Source organism: Pseudophryne corroboree, chromosome 7 (assembly GCF_028390025.1).
Source record: "Pseudophryne corroboree isolate aPseCor3 chromosome 7, aPseCor3.hap2, whole genome shotgun sequence".
In the NCBI taxonomy this organism is placed as follows: Eukaryota; Metazoa; Chordata; class Amphibia; order Anura; family Myobatrachidae; genus Pseudophryne; species Pseudophryne corroboree.
Genome location: NC_086450.1, coordinates 263617418 through 263636039, shown reverse-complemented (window position 1 = coordinate 263636039; position 18622 = coordinate 263617418). Strand labels below are relative to the sequence as shown.

General features: G+C 45.7%; 1 protein-coding gene and 2 pseudogenes across 3 annotated transcripts in view; 2 read left to right on the top strand and 1 right to left on the bottom strand.

Annotated features, from left to right (window-relative positions):
- The window catches only part of SLC29A4 (solute carrier family 29 member 4), a 601272-nt gene that overhangs the window by 338582 nt on the left and 244068 nt on the right, over positions 1-18622 (top strand). The gene's annotated exons all lie outside the window — the stretch shown is intronic.
- On the bottom strand, positions 9348-9465 carry LOC134946390 (5S ribosomal RNA; annotated as a pseudogene).
- LOC134946378 (5S ribosomal RNA) lies at positions 10825-10942 on the top strand (annotated as a pseudogene).

Sequence of the window (18622 nt, the reverse complement as noted above, 5' to 3'; positions counted from 1 at the left end):
AGATGTAATATCAGTCAGGTGCTAAAAGGGAGGGGTAATTCTGTGTAAGAAAAAACAATTTGTGTTCCCTAATGCACACTGAGTGAGTAATAATACTACATAATAATCAGATAATACGGAGATCTTAGTTGCGTATATCTGCAGATATAGGGTTATGCCCCCAGGCCGATCGACAAGGCTTCTCCGTCACTGGGGGTCCCTAATACTAGGTATGGGTCCGGGGTGCAAGACCACACCATGCCGGCACAGGCCGGCTACCCCAGGTCAGCACACAGGTGAAAAATAATAAGGGTTAATAAGAAGCACAGAAGTGCTATATAAGTGAAGTGTGATTAAAATACAAAAATATATACAAAGTGATAGGGAAAATCATGAGTGTTAATAAAGTGTTAGGGTGTGCCGACCTGAAGCCGCCCAGCCATACCGACACAGGGGCCACCGCACCCCACACCCACCCCATAAATAATTACATATATGTCTGGGTCTAAATGCCCAGTGTAAGGCCACATGATAATGGCTCCTACAGCATCTGAGAGCCAGCTTACCTGGAGACACCCCTGGCTTCTCCAATGGCACTCTGGAGTCAGCAATCCCTCCTAATGCTGACCCATCCATGCCTCTCTAAATACAATGCACAAATATTGGAAAGCTGCTCAATCAGATGTAATATCAGTCAGGTGCTAAAAGGGAGGGGTAATTCTGTGTAAGAAAAAACAATTTGTGTTCCCTACTGCACACTGAGTGAGTAATAATACTACATAATAATCAGATAATACGGAGATCTTAGTTGCGTATATCTGCAGATATAGGGTTAAGCCCCCAGGCCGATCGACATGGCTTCTCCGTCACTGGGGGTCCCTAATACTAGGTATGGGTCCGGGGTGCAGGACCACATCATGCCGGCACAGGCCGGCTACCCCAGGTCAGCACACAGGTGAAAAATAATAAGGGTTAATAAGAAGCACAGAAGTGCTATATAAGTGAAGTGTGATTAAAATACAAAAATATATACAAAGTGATAGGGAAAATCATGAGTGTTAATAAAGTGTTAGGGTGTGCCGACCTGAAGCCGCCCAGCCATACCGACACAGGGGCCACCGCACCCCACACCATAAATTATTACATATATGTCTGGGTCTAAATGCCCAGTGTAAGGCCACATGATAATGGCTCCTACAGCATCTGAGAGCCAGCTTACCTGGAGACACCCCTGGCTTCTCCAATGGCACTCTGGAGTCAGCAATCCCTCATAATGCTGACCCATCCATGCCTCTCTAAATACAATGCACAAATATTGGAAAGCTGCTCAATCAGATGTAATATCAGTCAGGTGCTAAAAGGGAGGGGTAATTCTGTGTAAGAAAAAACAATTTGTGTTCCCTAATGCACACTGAGTGAGTAATAATACTACATAATAATCAGATAATACGGAAATCTTAGTTGCGTATATCTGCAGATATAGGGTTAAGCCCCCAGGCCGATCGACAAGGCTTCTCCGTCACTGGGGGTCCCTAATACTAGGTATGGGTCCGGGATGCAGGACCACATCATGCCGGCACAGGCCGGCTACCCCAGGTCAGCACACAGGTGAAAAATAATAAGGGTTAAAAAGAAGCACAGAAGTGCTATATAAGTGAAGTGTGATTAAAATACAAAAATATATACAAAGTGATAGGGAAAATCATGAGTGTTAATAAAGTGTTAGGGTGTGCCGACCTGAAGCCGCCCAGCCATACCGACACAGGGGCCACCGCACCCCACACCCACCCCATAAATAATTACATATATGTCTGGGTCTAAATGCCCAGTGTAAGGCCACATGATAATGGCTCCTACAGCATCTGAGAGCCAGCTTACCTGGAGACACCCCTGGCTTCTCCAATGGCACTCTGGAGCCAGCAATCCCTCCTAATGCTGACCCATCCATGCCTCTCTAAATACAATGCACAAATATTGGAAAGCTGCTCAATCAGATGTAATATCAGTCAGGTGCTAAAAGGGAGGGGTAATTCTGTGTAAGAAAAAACAATTTGTGTTCCCTAATGCACACTGAGTGAGTAATAATACTACTCCGAGTAGCAGCAGTGGATTCAAAGATCAGCTGTCTCCAAAATCGAGATCATGTATGCATGTGTTTACTTGTGTTCACACGTGCAACTTCCAAATAGGGGGCCAAACAGGAACACAGTGTCAGGAATCTGCATTCTCTATCGCATCACTTACTGTGGAACTACAGGTTCCAGCCGTTCAGTTCCAGTTCCTGTTTTCAGTCTACTGCAGCCTGGAGTACACAGTGCTTCAGCTAACTCACAGCTGATCTGAACACCCAGTCCAGCGGGGTGTGTTCTCACAGAGATGCAACATCCAATCATCACAGACCAAGGGGTATAAACTCCAGTTCCTGGGTCAGTCTCATTGCCTTGGACAACGCGTCACATCCTTTGAACAGGCGGCTCCTGTCTTCAGTGATTCCCCAGTGTATTGGACCTGTGGAACTACAGGTTCCAGCAGTTCCATTCCAGTTCCAGTCTGCAATCCCCTGTTTCCAGCGATCTCCTATTTCTGGCATTTCCAAGTTGTTTCCCTGTTCCAGTGTTCCTGTGGAACTACAAGTACCAGCATCCATTCCAGCTTTCCTACGAGTCACATTCGGTGTACAAGTTCTCCTGGTTCCTGTGTTCCTGTTTCCAGTGGTTTCGTTGTTGTCATTCTTCAGTCTTCAGTTTGCTATGAACTCCAGCCACAGTTTGCCACAACAACTTGCAGTAAGAGACTTTCTTCAGGTGTTCTTCCATTACTCAGCCTGTGCACCTGATTACCAGCATCTAGCATTGTGCATTGCATTCAGCACTTAACAACTTGCTGTGTTATAGGCCCTACACACATGCCGATATCACTGCACGATATGAACGATATCGTTCGTTAATGAACGAGATAACGTTCATATCGTGCAGTGTGGAGTCACCAGCGATGAACGATGCTAGGCCCCGCGCTCGTTCATCGCTGGTGACATGTCGGCTGTGCATGCAGGCCAATATGGACGAGATCGTCCATATTTGCCTGCACGTCTATGGAGCCGGGTGACGGGGGGAATGAAGAAACTTAACTCCCCCCGTCACTGCCCCCCTGCCGCCAGGTCGGCCGTATCGGCCGTCGGTCACCTCGGCGGCACATCGCCTAATGTGTAGGGCGCCTTAGAACTGTCTCCTGCTAGGGTAGGGGTGGGCAACATGCGGGCCGGATGCGGCCCGATCCTGCCTGGCCCGCTGTGCCCCACCAGAGTGCAATGACAAGAGGCCCGACAGGCCGCTTGTCATTGCACTGCTCGCAGACGCGGCGCCGCTGAGGAAATCCCGGTCACGTCACATGGTCAGCTGACCGGGATTTCCTCTATCTCATGCGCTGGGCGTCACGGGGGCGGTGCTGGGCGGGCACTGCAGAGTGGGACTCGGAGCAGAACGAAGCGGCCAGTGGGGAGCACAAGCGGAGGCCAGTGGGGAGAAGAAACGGCGGCCAGCTGGGAGAAGCAGCAGCAGCGCAGATCATCACTGACAGTGGTGATCGTCACTGACAAATAGGTAAACCCCCTGGATACAGCTAAAGCTGCCCTATAAGTTATGGGGAGGGGAGTTAAAAACGGTTGTATGGGTTTATGGGAGTGGGGGGGGGGAGGGTAAGGACTGCTATATAGGTTTAGGGGAGGGTGGGGAAAGGGGGGTAGGGACTGTCTGCCGTAATGTGTAAAAACGGGGGCCCTGTCTGCCGTAATGTGTAAAAACGGGGGCGCTGTCTGCCGTAATGTGTAAAAACGGGGGCGCTGTCTGCCGTAATGTATAAAAATGGGGGCGCTGTCTGCCGTAATTATAAAAACGGGGGTGCTGTCTGCCGTAATGTATAAAAACGGGGGCGATGTCTGCTGTAATGTGTAAAAAGGGGATGCTGTCTGCCGTAATGTATAAAAACGGGGGCGCTGTCTGCCGTAATGTATAAAAGCGGGGGCGCTGTCTGCCGTAATGTATAAAAGCGGGGGCGATGTCTGCCGTAATGTATAAAAGCGGGGGCGCTGTCTGCCGTAATGTATAAAAGCGGGGGCGCTGTCTGCCGTAATGTATAAAAGCGGGGGCGCTGTCTGCCGTAATGTATAAAAGCGGGGGCACTGTCTGCCGTAATGTATAAAAGCGGGGGCGCTGTCTGCCGTAATTATAAAAATGGGGGTGCTGTCTGTTGTCTGTCGTAATGTGTAAAAAGGGGACGTTGTCTGTCGTAATGTGTAAAAAGGGGACGCTGTCTGTCGTAATGTGTAAAAAGGGGGACACTGTCTGCCATAATGTGTAAAAAGGGCACGCTGTCTGCCGTAATGTGTAAAAAGGGATCTCTTTTTGAGTATTTTGTGTGTAGCCCTCGAATATTCGCTGGAAGTGTTAAGCGGCCCCCCAGCTGAAATAATTGCCCACCCCTGTGCTAGGGCCTTGCTTGGCTTAAAGACGTGTGCTTCTACAGAGACTGTGTGCTTTGATTGGTATTTGTTATATATCGTAGTTTCGTTTGCTGCATCTGATTTCATTATTGCCTTATCATTTATATCAAGTTACAAGTTCATCTTCATTGCTCATTTGTTACCATTGACTTTTGAAATATTAATTTATCGGATTAAGTTATTATTCATGGTTCCTGTCATCCGTTATCCCTGTGTGATAATAAATATCAAGCGCACATGCGCTGAACTTTTCGTCAGTTTCCCCGTTTCCTCTATCACTCCTACACTGACCCACTAGTGCCCCATCCGGGGACAGACAAAGTTACAGAATCCTGACACACAGATTCCTCATTGCAACCCAGGGCTCATTACCATAGGGAAGAAGCGCAAAGGTTCCTGCTGTCCAGCTCCAAAAATGTTGTTTTTCTGAGTTTTATGAATTTAGTTCCCCATACACTAGTGTGTGGAGAAAGCAGTACAGATCGGGACTGAAAGGTAATAAGGAAATATCCATGATTTCTCCTACGTCCTAGAGGATGTTGGGGACTCCAAAAGGACCATGGGGTATAGACGGGATCCGCAGGAGACATGGACACTTTAAGACTTTAATGGGTGTGAACTGGCTCCTCCCTCTATGCCCCTCCTCCAGACCTCAGTTAGATTCTGTGTCCAGAGGAGACTTGTCACACACTAGGGGAGCTCTTCAGAGTTTCTCTAAAAAAGATTTTTGTTAGGTTTATTATTTTCAGGGAGCACTGCGGGCAACAGGCTCCCTGCTTCGTGGGACTGAGGGGAGAGAAGCAGACCTACTTCTGTGAGTTCAAAGGCTCTGCTTCTTAGGCTACTGGACACCATTAGCTCCAGAGGGTCTGATCACTTGGTATAGCCTAGCTGTTCGTTCCCGTAGCCGCGCCGCCGTCCCCCTCACAGAGCCTGAAGTAAGAAGCCGGGTGAGTAGCAGAAGCAAGAAGACTTCAGAGTCGGCAGAAGACTTCAGTTCTTCCTTGAGGTACCGCGCAGCTCCCACACACACACAAGGCACTACATGGGTGCAGGGCGCAGGGGGGGCACCCTGGACAGCAATAAAACCTCTGAGACTGGCAAATTGGTATACAGTGCATAGACACTGTATACATACCCCCGCCAGTATAAAGAAAAGCGTGATACAAGCGTGCCATTGAGGGGGCGGGGCTTTGTCCTCCAGCTCTAACCAGCGCCATTTTATCTCCACAGCTTGCTGCAGAGACGCTGCTCCTGGCCCTTCACTGCTGTCACAATAACAGGGTGCTAAAAACAAGGGGGGGGGGGCACAGCAATTGGTGTTGGTTTCTATTATATAAAAGCGCTTATAGGTCTGGGGCATTATTTAATTCTTTCAGACCGGTGAGGCGCTGGGTGTGAGCTGGCAAACTCCCTCTCTGTCTCCCTGAAGGGCCTTACTGTGGGTCTGTCCCCTATAGCCCAGTGTGTTAGTGGGTGTCGGTACGCGTGTGTCGACATGTCTGAGGCTGAATGCTCTTTCCAGGAGGAGGCTGTGGTGGGGGCTGAATAGAATGAGGGAGTGACTCCGTCGGCACCGCCGACTGCTGATTGGGTAGAGATGTGGAGTGTTTTAAATACAAGTGTGGCTTTGTTGCACAAGAGGTTGGACAAATCTGAGGCTCAGAACCAAGCATGGATACAATCCATGGGAGATGGTCACAGAAGACCCCGCTTTTCCTGAGACAATGTTTAAGGGAAAGAAACCTGAGGTAACGTTTCCTCCCTCTCATGAACTGAACGCTCTTTTTGAAAAAGCTTGGGAATCTCCTGACAAGAGACTACTGATTCCCAGGAGGATTTCTATGGCGTATCCATTTCCCTCGGGGGATAGGTTACGGTGGGAATCCTCCCCTACGGTCGACAAAGCCCTGGCGCGTTTGTCCAAGAAGGTGGCGCTACCGTCCCCGGACACGGCAGCACTTAAAGATCCTGCCGATCGTAAGCAGGAAACTACCTTGAAATCTATTTATGTCACTACGGGTACGCTGCTCAGGCCGGCCGTGGCATCGGCATGGGTGAGTAGCGCTATTGAAAAGTGGGCAGATCACTTGTCATCTGAAATAGACACCCTGGATAGGGAAAGCATGCTTTTGACGCTGGGTCACATCAGGGACGCTGCAGTCTATCTAAAGGACGCTGCGAGAGATATTGGCCTCTTGGCTTCAAGGGCCAATGCCATGGCAATCTCGGCTAGGAGGGCGTTGTGGACGCATCAATGGAATGGTGATGCTGATTCTAAAAAGGCTATGGAGGCTCTGCCCTTCAAAGGTGAAGTTTTGTTTGGTGAAGGCGGGTAAGTCGTCCTTTTTGCCTTTTGTCCCTCCACAGCAAAAGAAAACCCCTCAATACCAGATGCAGTCCTTTCGGTCTCATAAATTCAGGAAAGGACGAGGGTCCTCTTTCCTTGCTGCTAGAGGTAAGGGAAAAGGAAAAAGATCGCCGGCTGTGGCAAGCTCCCAGTCCTCCACGGCTTCTGCCAAATCCACCGCATGACGCTGGGGCTCCGCTGCGGAAGTCCGCACCGGTGGGGGCGCGTCTTCAGCTCCTCAGTCAGGTCTGGGTCCACTCGGGCCTGGATCCTTGGGTGCTGGAAATTATGACCCAAGGATACAAACTGGAGTTTCAAGACATGCCTCCGCACCGATTTTTCAAATCGGCCTTGCCAGCTTCTCTTCCAGAAAAAGAGGTAGTGTGTGTGGCAATACAAAAGCTGTGTCCGCAGCAAGTCATTGTCACGGTACCCCAGTTACAGCGGGGGGAAGGGTTTTATTCAACCCTGTTCGTGGTCCCGAAACCGGATGGCTCGGCCAGACCGATTCTGAACTTAAAATCTCTCAATCTGTATTTAAAAAGATTCAAATTCAAGATGGAATCTCTCCGAGCAGTGATCTCCAGTCTGGAGGGGGAGGGGGGGGGGATTTTATAGTGTCAGTCGACATAAAGGATGCTTACCTACATGTCCCCATCAGGCGTACCTAAGGTTCGCTGTACAGGATTGTCACTACCAATTTCAGACGTTGCCGTTTGGTCTTTCCATGGCCCCGAGGATTTTCACCAAAGTAATGGCGGAAATGATGGTACTCCTGCGCAAGCAAAGGGTCACAATTATCCTGTACTTGGACGATCTCCTGATAAAGGCGAGATCACAGAAGCAGTTGCTAAAAAAAACGTTGCGCTCTCCCTGACAGTTCTGCAACAACATGGCTGGCTCCTAAACTTGCCAAAGTCGCAGTTGATTCCGACAACACGGCTGTCGTTTTTGGGCATGATTCTGGACACGGAACTACAGAGAATTTTTCTCCCGTTGGAAAAAGCTCTGGAACTCCAGAACATGGTCAAGAAGCTTCTGAAACCGGCAAGAGTGTCGATTCATCAATGCACTCGAGTGCTGGGGAAAATGGTGGCGGCCTACGAGGCCATTCCGTTTGGCAGGTTCCATGCAAGAACTTTTCAGTGGGACCTGTTGAACAAGTGGTCCGAGTCTCATCTACACATGCACCGGAAGATAAGCCTGTCACCCAGGGCCAGGATTTCTCTCCTGTGGTGGCTCCAACTTTCTCACCTTCTAGAGGGTCGCAGGTTCGGGATCCAAGATTGGATCTTGGTGACCACGGATGCAAGTCTCCGAGGTTGGGGAGCAGTCACACAGAGGTTAAATTTCCAGGGAAAATGGTTGAGCCAAGAAGCTTGTCTACACATAAACATTCTGTAATTAAGGGCCATCTACAACGGCCTTCTACAAGCGGAACATCTGCTGCGCGGCCTACCCGTCCTGAATCAGTCGGACAACATAACAGCGGTGGTGCACATAAACCGCCAAGGCGGAACAAGGAGTAGAGCGGCGATGGCGGAGGCCACAAAGATTCTTCGCTGGGCGGAAAAACATGCAAGCGCTCTGTCAGTGGTCTTCATTCCAGGCGTGGACAACTGGGAAGCAGACTTCCTCAGCAGACATGATCTCCATCCAGGAGAGTGGGGTTTTCATCAAGAGGTCTTTGCAGAAGTGTTGACAAAAGAAAGGATGACCTGGCACCGGTATGAATTATAATGAGATTAAAAAGAGCCAAAATTGGACAAGTATTGGAAAAGAAAACAACTTTTCAATTGTGGTCCTTATTGGCAGTGCACCCAGAGCTAGAAAGTAGTTATACTTACAAAGGGAGAGAAAGAAAGCTCTTGTGTGGGCGCACTCTTGAAAAAAGAAAAAAGAAGAGAAAATTCTTCAGACATGAGTTGAGAAAATGTTAAAACAAATATTTATTGAATAATCGATTAAAAATTGTTCATATCCCACTGTGATCAAAAAGAATTTTTAATGAATATAAATTTTTTTATATTTTTTTTATTTTTATATTGTTTTATTTTCCTTTATTAGAAAAAATGTGGAAAAAATAGGCAAAAGTAAAAATAAAGGAAATGTTCTGGTCTCGTTAATCACAAAAAAAGGATTAGAAAGGTTACAGACACTTGATAGTCTAGCAACCGTTTCTCCTGACCAGCACAGAAATTCTGTGTTAATGAAAACGAACAAGGAGATCCAATTCTATGTCTTGAAAGACCACTTAGGGGTTCAATGTTGGACAAATTGCTGATCACCTACTGTACCTAGGTCACAAAATTATCGACATATCTTAAAATTCTTAAACATGTAGAAATGATTATCGTAATAAGAAAGAAGGAAAGGGGTAAAGAGATGATTGAGAAAAGAAAAGAAAAAGATGGGTATGTGGGAGAGGAAAGAGGGGAATGGAAGGAAGAGGGAGGGAGGTGAAAAAGTGGTGATACTGCTGTTGGTGTCCACCCTTCAGATGAAGGGGAATAGTGTCCTTCTCTACAACACCAGGTATTCCCAGGAAGTCTCCTTTCAGGTACTGACCTGGCCCAACGCTGCTTAGCTTCCAAGATCGGACGAGATCGGGCATTAACTGCGTGGTATGATAGTAGAGAGGCTATCTACCAATGAGAGTGCACCTATATATGAAAAGTGGAAAAGAGTGGAAAGAAAAGACCAATAATGTGAATAATGTGTGGATCTGCTTTCCACGTTAGGCAAGGTGACTCATTCGCCAATTGGCCAGTGATACACCCTGGATCATGGATGAGAGTCCACTGAAATGGGATGGACCAGTGAGGAACAAAAGGGGAAAGGAGGGGCAAGGAAGGACAAAGGGGGGAAGAAAAAAGAATGGAGGAAAAAGGTTATAAAGTCACAGAGAAAAGTATAATAATCAAATGGTGTTAATAATCACAAAGGGGTTAGCCAAAGAGAGAGAAAAAAGCCGATGTCTCTATATATGGCAAAAATTATTATATATCACCTGAAAGCACATAAAGTGAATGGGTAAATATGAATTGAGACCGGATATGTCGTGTGCACGGGCACTTAGGAATACAGTGATGTGAATTCACTGTTTTGCACAAAATTTGCAGGATATCTGAAATCACATCAAGTAGATTTATAGATTATATACAATGATGTCAGATATATTGTGTGCATGAGCACCTATGAGTAAAGTGATGCAAGTTCACTGATGATAAGAGAATAGTGCAATGCACACCTTGTTTATCCCGAGTGGCGTACGGGGTTAATTACCCTGTATATATGCAAAAAGGTGAACTATACAGTAGGTGGGAAATCCCCCAGATTTAAGATCACTAACATCTCTTTTGCATAGTTACGCATATCATTAAAAAGTTAGAAATAACAAGTTTGATACTCATGGTGTGAGGATATCAGATTCCAGGGGCCTATGGTAATCAGTAGTCATCCATGGAAGAATCTCCTGTACGGATCCGTAGAAAACGCGTTTCGCCCGTTAGGCTTGTTCACTTCCGAGATCCCGGAAGTGAACAAGCCTAACGGGCGAAACGCGTTTTCTACGGATTCGTACAGGAGATTCTTCTAACTATGCAAAAGAGATGTTAGTGATCTTAAATCTGGGGGATTTCCCACCTACTGTATAGTTCATCGGCTTTTTTCTCTCTCTTTGGCTAACCCCTTTGTGATTATTAACACCATTTGATTATTATACTTTTCTCTGTGACTTTATAACCTTTTTCCTCCATTCTTTTTTCTTCCCCCCTTTGTCCTTCCTTGCCCCTCCTTTCCCCTTTTGTTCCTCACTGGTCCATCCCATTTCAGTGGACTCTCATCCATGATCCAGGGTGTATCACTGGCCAATTGGCGAATGAGTCACCTTGCCTAACGTGGAAAGCAGATCCACACATTATTCACATTATTGGTCTTTTCTTTCCACTCTTTTCCACTTTTCATATATAGGTGCACTCTCATTGGTAGATAGCCTCTCTACTATCATACCACGCAGTTAATGCCCGATCTCGTCCGATCTTGGAAGCTAAGCAGCGTTGGGCCAGGTCAGTACCTGAAAGGAGACTTCCTGGGAATACCTGGTGTTGTAGAGAAGGACACTATTCCCCTTCATCTGAAGGGTGGACACCAACAGCAGTATCACCACTTTTTCACCTCCCTCCCTCTTCCTTCCATTCCCCTCTTTCCTCTCCCACATACCCATCTTTTTCTTTTCTTTTCTCAATCATCTCTTTACCCCTTTCCTTCTTTCTGATTACGATAATCATTTCTACATGTTTAAGAATTTTAAGATATGTCGATAATTTTGTGACCTAGGTACAGTAGGTGATCAGCAATTTGTCCAACATTGACCCCCTAAGTGGTCTTCAAAGACATAGAATTGGATCTCCTTGTTCGTTTTCATTAACACAGAATTTCTGTGCTGGTCAGGAGAAACGGTTGCTAGACTATCAAGTGTCTGTAACCTTTCTAATCCGTTTTTTGTGATTAACGAGACCAGAACATTTCCTTTATTTTTACTTTTACTTTTGCCTATTTTTTCCACATTTTTTCTAATAAAGGAAAATAAAACAATATAAAAATAAAAAATATAAAAATTTTTATATTCATTAAAAATTCTTTTTGATCACAGTGGGATATGAACAATTTTTAATCGATTATTCAATAAATATTTGTTTTAACATTTTCTCAACTCATATCTGAAGAATTTTCTCTTCTTTTTTCTTTTTTCAAGAGTGCGCCCACACAAGAGCTTTCTTTCTCTTCCTTTGTAAGTCTTTGCAGAAGTGACAGGTCGTTGGGGAATTCCTCAAATAGACATGATGGCGTCTCGCCTCAACAAGAAGCTTCAGACTTATTGTTCTAGGTCGAGGGACCCTCAGGCAGTAGCTGTGGACTCTCTAGTGACACCATGGGTGTTTCAGTCGGTCTATGTGTTCCCTCCACTTCCTCTCATCCCAAAGGTGATAAGGATCATAAGAAGAACAAGGGTTCAGGCGATACTCGTTGTTCCAGATTGGCCACGGAGGGTATCCGGATCTTCAGGAATTACTCATAGGAGATTCCTGGCTTCTTCCTCTAAGAGAGGATCTATTACAGCAGGGGCCGTGCGTGTTCCAAGACTTACCGCGGTTGCGTTTGACGGCATAGCGGTTGAACGCCAAATCCTAGCTCGAAAGGGTATTCCCGGAGAGGTCATCCCCACTCTACTGAAAGCTAGAAAGGAGGTAACGGCGAAGCATTACCACCGTATTTGGAGAAAATATGTGTCTTGGTGCGAATCCAAGAAGAAGCCTACGGAAGAATTTCAGCTGGGTCGTTTTCTCCATTTTTTGCAAGCTGGTGTGGATTTGGGCCTTAAGTTAGGCTCCATTGAAGTGCAGATCTCGGCCTTATCTATTTTCTTTCAAAAGGAATTGGCCTCGCTTCCAGAAGTTCAGACTTTCGTGAAGAGCGTGCTGCACAGCCAGCCTCCATTTGTGCCCGCAGTGGCACCATGGGACCTTAACGTGGTGTTACAGTTCCTTTTGTCGCATTGGTTTGAACCTTTACAAAAGGTTGAGTTGACATTTCTCACTTGGAAAGTGGTCATGCTATTGGCCTTGGCGTCCGCAAGGCGGGTGTCAGAGTTGGCGGCTTTGTCTCACAAAAGCCCCTACTTGGTTTTCCATGTAGATAGAGCGGAGTTGAGGACTCGTCAACAATTTCTCCCAAAGGTGGTTTCTTCGTTTCACATGAACCAACCTATTGTGGTACCTGTGGCTACTGAAGCCTTGGCTGAGTCAAAGTCTCTCGATGTGGTCAGGGCTTTGAAAATTTATGTAGCCAGAACGGCTCGTATTAGGAAAACAGGCGCTGTTTGTCCTGTATGCTTCCAACACGGTTGGGGCTCCTGCTTCTAAGCAGACTATTGCACGCTGGATCTGTAATATGATTCAGCATGCTCATTCTACGGCTGGATTGCCGTTACCGAAATCGGTGAAGGCCCATTCCACTAGGAGGGTGGGCTTGTCTTCGGCGGCTGCCCAGGGTGTCTGTGTTACAACTTTGTCGAGCAGCTACTTGGTCGGGTTCAAACACTTTTGCAAAATTCTACAAGTTTGATACCCTAGCTGATGAGGACCTCATGTTTGCTCAGAGTCATCCACACTCTCCCGCCCGGTCTGGAGCTTTGGTATAAACCCCATGGTCCTTTTGGAGTCCCCAGCATCCTCTAGGACGTAGGAGAAAATAGGATTTTAATACCTACCGGTAAATTATTTTCTCTTAGTCCGTAGAGGATGCTGGGCGCCCGTCCCAGTGCGGATTTTTTCTACAGTACTTGTTAATGGTTATTGCTTTTGTTACACAAAGGTTGTGTTTCGGTTAAGGTCAGCCTGTTGCTAATCTCTTTGGTTCACGCTGTTACCTGGTTTTAGTTAAATGCCATGGTGTACGGTGTGTTGTGGTGTGAGCTGGTATGAATCTCAACCTTAGTTTAACAAAATCCTTTTCTTCGAAATGTCCGTCTCCTCTGGGCACAGTTCCTATAACTGAGGTCTGGAGGAGGGGCATAGAGGGAGGAGCCAGTTCACGCCCATTAAAGTCTTAAAGTGCCCATGTCTCCTGCGGATCCCGTCTATACCCCATGGTCCTTTTGGAGTCCCCAGCATCCTGTACGGACTAAGAGAAAAGGATTTACCGGTAGGTATTAAAATCCTATTATCTCCTGCATTACCTTTATAATTAATATACATTTTTACAAAAGTTTAAAAAAAAAAAAATTCACCTATTTTTATAGAAATTAAGGCATAATGAATAGACCCTTTTATTACTTTAACAGTGACAACATTTCAGGACTGTCATCTATAACTCAGTAAAATTTAGTTGTAATATCACAATAATGTTTATACAGGTTGAGTATCCCTTATCCAAAATTCAAAATCCCACATTTTTGGGTCCCCTACTGATATAATTTTCTGTCACAGCAATATGAATACATGAATTTAGCACTATATTGGTTTCACCCCATGTGAATTTTATATTGTATTTTAAAAAATGAGGCTGTTTTGGCATGGTAGATAAGCAAATATCTGGGTCCTAATATAATATACTAGTAGAGTGATCCCGCATATGCTAAATCTGCCTTCTGCTCCCCCACCACCACCCACTCTGTACCACCCCCTCCCCACTCTGTTCCAGCAGAATACCACATTCTCATTGCTGGATCTGTCCTGCAGCTGAAGAGGGAACTGTGGGTTCCTAAAATGAGACAAACTTTAGCAGATTATTACAGTGCATCCGGAAAGTATTCACAACGCTTCACTTTTTCCACATTTTGTTATGTTGCACCCTTATTCCAAAATGGAATAAATTTATTTTTTCCCTCAAAATTCTACACACAATATACCATAATGACAAAATGAAAAGAGTTTTTTTGTGATTTTTGCAAATTTATAAAAAAATTATAACTAAGAAATCACATGTATATAAGTATTCATAGCCTTTGCCATGAAGCTCAAAATTGAGCTCGGGTTCATCCTGTTCCCACTGATCATCCTTGAGGTGTTCCTACAGCTTAATTGGAGTACACCTGTGGTAAATTCAGTTGATTGGACAATTTGGAAAGACACACACCTGTCTATATAAGGTCCCACACTTGACAGTGCATGTCTGAGCACAAACCAAGCATGAAGTCAAAGGAATTGTCTGTAGACCTCTGAGAACGGTACAGAAAAATATCTGCTGCTTTGAAGGTCCCAATGAGCACAGTGGCCTCCATCATCCGTAAATGGAAGATGTTGGGAACCACCAGGAATCTTCCTAGAGCTGGCCGAACATCTAAACTGAGCAATCAGGGGAAAAGGGCCCTAGTCAGGGAGGTGACCAAGAACCCGAGAAGAAGTCACTCTGTCATAGCTGCAGCATTCCTCTGTTGAGAGAGGAGAACCTTCCAGAAGGACAACCATCTCTGTAGCAATCCACCAATCAGGCCTGTATGGTAGAGTGGCCAGACGGAAGCCACTCCTTAGTAAAAAGCACATGGCAGTCCACCTGGAGTTTACCAAAATGCACCTGAAGGACTCTCAGACCAATGAGACAAAGATTGAACTCTTTGGCGTGAATGCCAGGCGTCATATTTGGAGGAAACCAGGCACCGCTCATCATCAGTCCAATACCATCTCTACAGTGAAGCATGGTGGTGGCAGCATCATACAGTGGGGATGTTTTTCAGTGGCAGGAACTGGGAGACTAGTCAGGATAGAGGGAAAGATGAATGCAGGATTGTACAGAGTGATCCTGGATAAAAACCTGCACCAGAGCGCTCTTGACCTCAGACTGGGGCGACGGTTCATCTCTCAGCAGGACAATGGGCCTAATTCAGACCTGATCGCTGCTGTGCATTTTCACACAGCAGCTGATCAGGTCTGAGCTGCGCATGTGCTGGTGCCGCAGTGCACCGGCGCATGCCAGACAGCCGACGGCTGTCTCAGCCCTGCGATCGTCTCTGCCTGATTGACAGGCAGAGGTGGTCGCTGGGTGGGAGGTGGAAGGCTGGCAGCGTTTGGCTGGGCCATTGAGGGGGGCGGGTGGCGGCGGCTGTGTGACGTCACACGCAGCCGCTGCGACCCTCATAATGGCGAGTAGCTACTGCTAGCGTTCAGGAGCTGCTCTGACAGGGAGTTACTCATAAAGTACAAAAGCATCGCTGCTGTACGATGCTTTTGTACTTGTGTGGGGGGGGGGGGCGGGCCTGACATGCGGGGCGGACTAGCCCTGTGCTGGGCGTCCCCCCGCATGTCTGTGTGACTGATCGTAGATGTGCTAAATTTTGCACATCTACCATCAGGTCTGAATTAGGCCCAATGACCCTAAGCACACAGCCAAGATATCAAAGGAGTGGCTTCAGAACAACTCTGTGAATGTCCTTAAGTGGCCCAGCCAGAGCCCAGACTTGAAACCGATTGAACATCACTGTAGAGATCTGAAAATGACTGTGCGCCGATGCTTCCCATCCAACCTGCTGGAGCTTGAGAGGTGCTGCAAAGAGGAATGGGTGAAAATGCCCAAAGATAGGTGTGCCAAGCTTGTGGCATCATATTCAAAAATACTTGAGGCTGTAATTGCTGCCAAAGGTGCATTAACAAAGTATTGAGCAAAGGCTGTGAATACTTATGTACATGTGATTTCTTAGTTTTAATTTTTAATAAATTTGCAAAAACCTCAGAAAAACTTTTTTCACGTTGTCATTATTGGGTATTGTGTGTAGAATTTTGAGGAAAAAAATTAATTTATTCCAGTTTGGAATAAGGCTGTAACATAACAAAATCTGGAAAAAGTGAAGCACTGTGAATACTTTCCGGATGCACTGTATATATATATAATAATAATATAATATCATATCATATTATACTCCTGCACTATTGCTCAGAGTCTGAAAGGGGCTTTTTCTGACCTTGTTATTAGCATGCAAATTGTAAGTCCACCCTGGCGTATCATAGTGACTCACAACCTTAGCTGTAGCATCACTTTCTTTTATATACTGTATGGCTTTAATCACTGACCAGTTACAAGCTACCGATGTCACCCTAATCTTTAGTGACATTGTCCAGGCTGTGCTATTACCAGAGAACTGAAACATAGAGAAGACTTCCAGGACTTGGGAGAAGTATGCAACAAGGTAGTATAGTATGCTATTGAATTACAGAATACTACTGGGCGGGATGCATTCAATATCCTGGCTGTCGAGATCCTGGCGCTCAGCATACCGGTGCCGGGATCCCGACCGCCAGGATTCCAACACCTATTCTCCGTCTTGGGGTGTCCACAACACTCCTGGAGGGAGAATAAATAGCGACGCTCGCCACCGTGCCCACAGCGTGGCAAGCACGGCAAACCCACAAGGGCTCTTTTGCTCTCGCCCCGCTACCGGCATCCCACGGTCGAAATTCTGACCACCGGGATGACAAGCACCGGTATATCGATACCAATCCCTAATGGGCATATGAAAAAAAAACAGCTGCAGTCTATGGGTCAGATGCAAAGTTGTCTGTAGTTGTACACAAAAACACAAGTGCAGATTTCTTTTCAGTTGAGATAATATGCAATGTAGCATCTATCTGAACATGTGAGTAATTCGGCAACAGTATCATACAGTATGCACCCGGTTTATGACAGGCACCAGCGGGTGAAATGACCGACCTGCTAGATTGGCCTGCATGCAGGCCAATCTAGCACCAGTGATAGCGATGCGCGGGGCTGCCAATTGAGAGTGCTGGTAAGGTGACGTCATATCATCACCTGTTATTTGTACCTGCCCAATTCTCATGATCTATAGAAAATGTCAGTGATGACAAAGATGAAGCTGGGTACAAAACAAACAAAAAACAGTGTATTAACTAATTAGTGAGGAGAATTGCAGAGCTACTTTTGAATAGTTTTGTTCTGAAGATTTGTTTATAGAAAAATACTTTATAATACAATAGCTCCGCCTCTTTTCCATGTCATGAATACCCATGGAGCCCTGCTCATCTATCCCTTTAATAGGATTAACCGAGCCAGTGCAGTCGGACTTAATCCCCTGCTGTAATGACTTAATCCCCTGCTTTATTGTTCTCTCTGTATTGTATTGCAGCTGAGAACAATAGATGAAAGGCTTGTGCTAATAAGCCATGTAGCACCATGGCACAGCAGAGAAGGCTAGATGAGCGAGGCTCTATCTGTAGTTTCAAACAATACAAAAGCATCTATAGTTTTAGCCAATAGAGTGCATTTAAAACTATAAAGGAATATCACACGAGTGTCATAATTTGCACAGTATTCACTTGTCTAAAAGGTCATTGTCATATGCATACTGTAAGAAGGAGACTGTAAGAAGGAAGGATATTAACCAAATAATGAACAAAGAAATGTTTTCAGGCTTAGGGGTGTGATGTTAGTGTATTACAATGCTTAATATTTGTAGACACTCCCTTACTAATCTGTGTAAGCCTGAATCTTCAGTGATGGTCCATAGGACCAGGGGAATGCTGGGAAGTGGGTGGTCCAGTGTGCAGTGTGTCTAGAGTTGGTGATGGAATAAACAGCACAGCAGTGAACTCGCATGTCTCTGTATCCTTATGACTGGATTTACAAACATATGAACAAAACATGGTGTCAGAAGAAGTTTAACTTGGACTGCTAGTGCTCTCAGAGTGTGAAAGAATCCTGCAGACGTATGTAAGGCTGTGATACTCAGTGTCTGCAAAGCCTGCCGTGTGCTCCTCTCTTCAAACAGTGAGTAACCATGGATAGACTAGCTCCTCCAACCGGCATGCTGATGTCTGGTAACTTGTCTGAAAACTGGAAAAGATTTAAGCAAAGGTTTAATATATATCTTGCTGCATGTGGAGCTGATACAGAGGCTGACAAAACGAAGGCATCCATTTTCCTCCATGTGATAGGAGAGGATGTGCTGGACATTTATAATAGTTTTCAGTTTGATGGGGGCAGAATATGGTGCTATCTTTAATGCAAAAGTTTGAAGATTACTTTGTGCCAAGAAAAAATGTGACATATGAAAGATATGTTTTTCACATGTTATCAGAAGTCTGGAGAAGGTTTTGATCAGTATGTTACAGAGCTGCAATCACTCAGTAAAACCTGTGAGTTTGGTGATTTAAAGGATTCACTGATTAGAGATCGTATTGTCTGTCGAATACCTGATAATGGACTCAGAGAGAGATTGCTGAGAGAGCAAGACCTAACACTAGAAAAGGCAGTGACTATGTGCAGATCTGCAGAAATAACTAGAT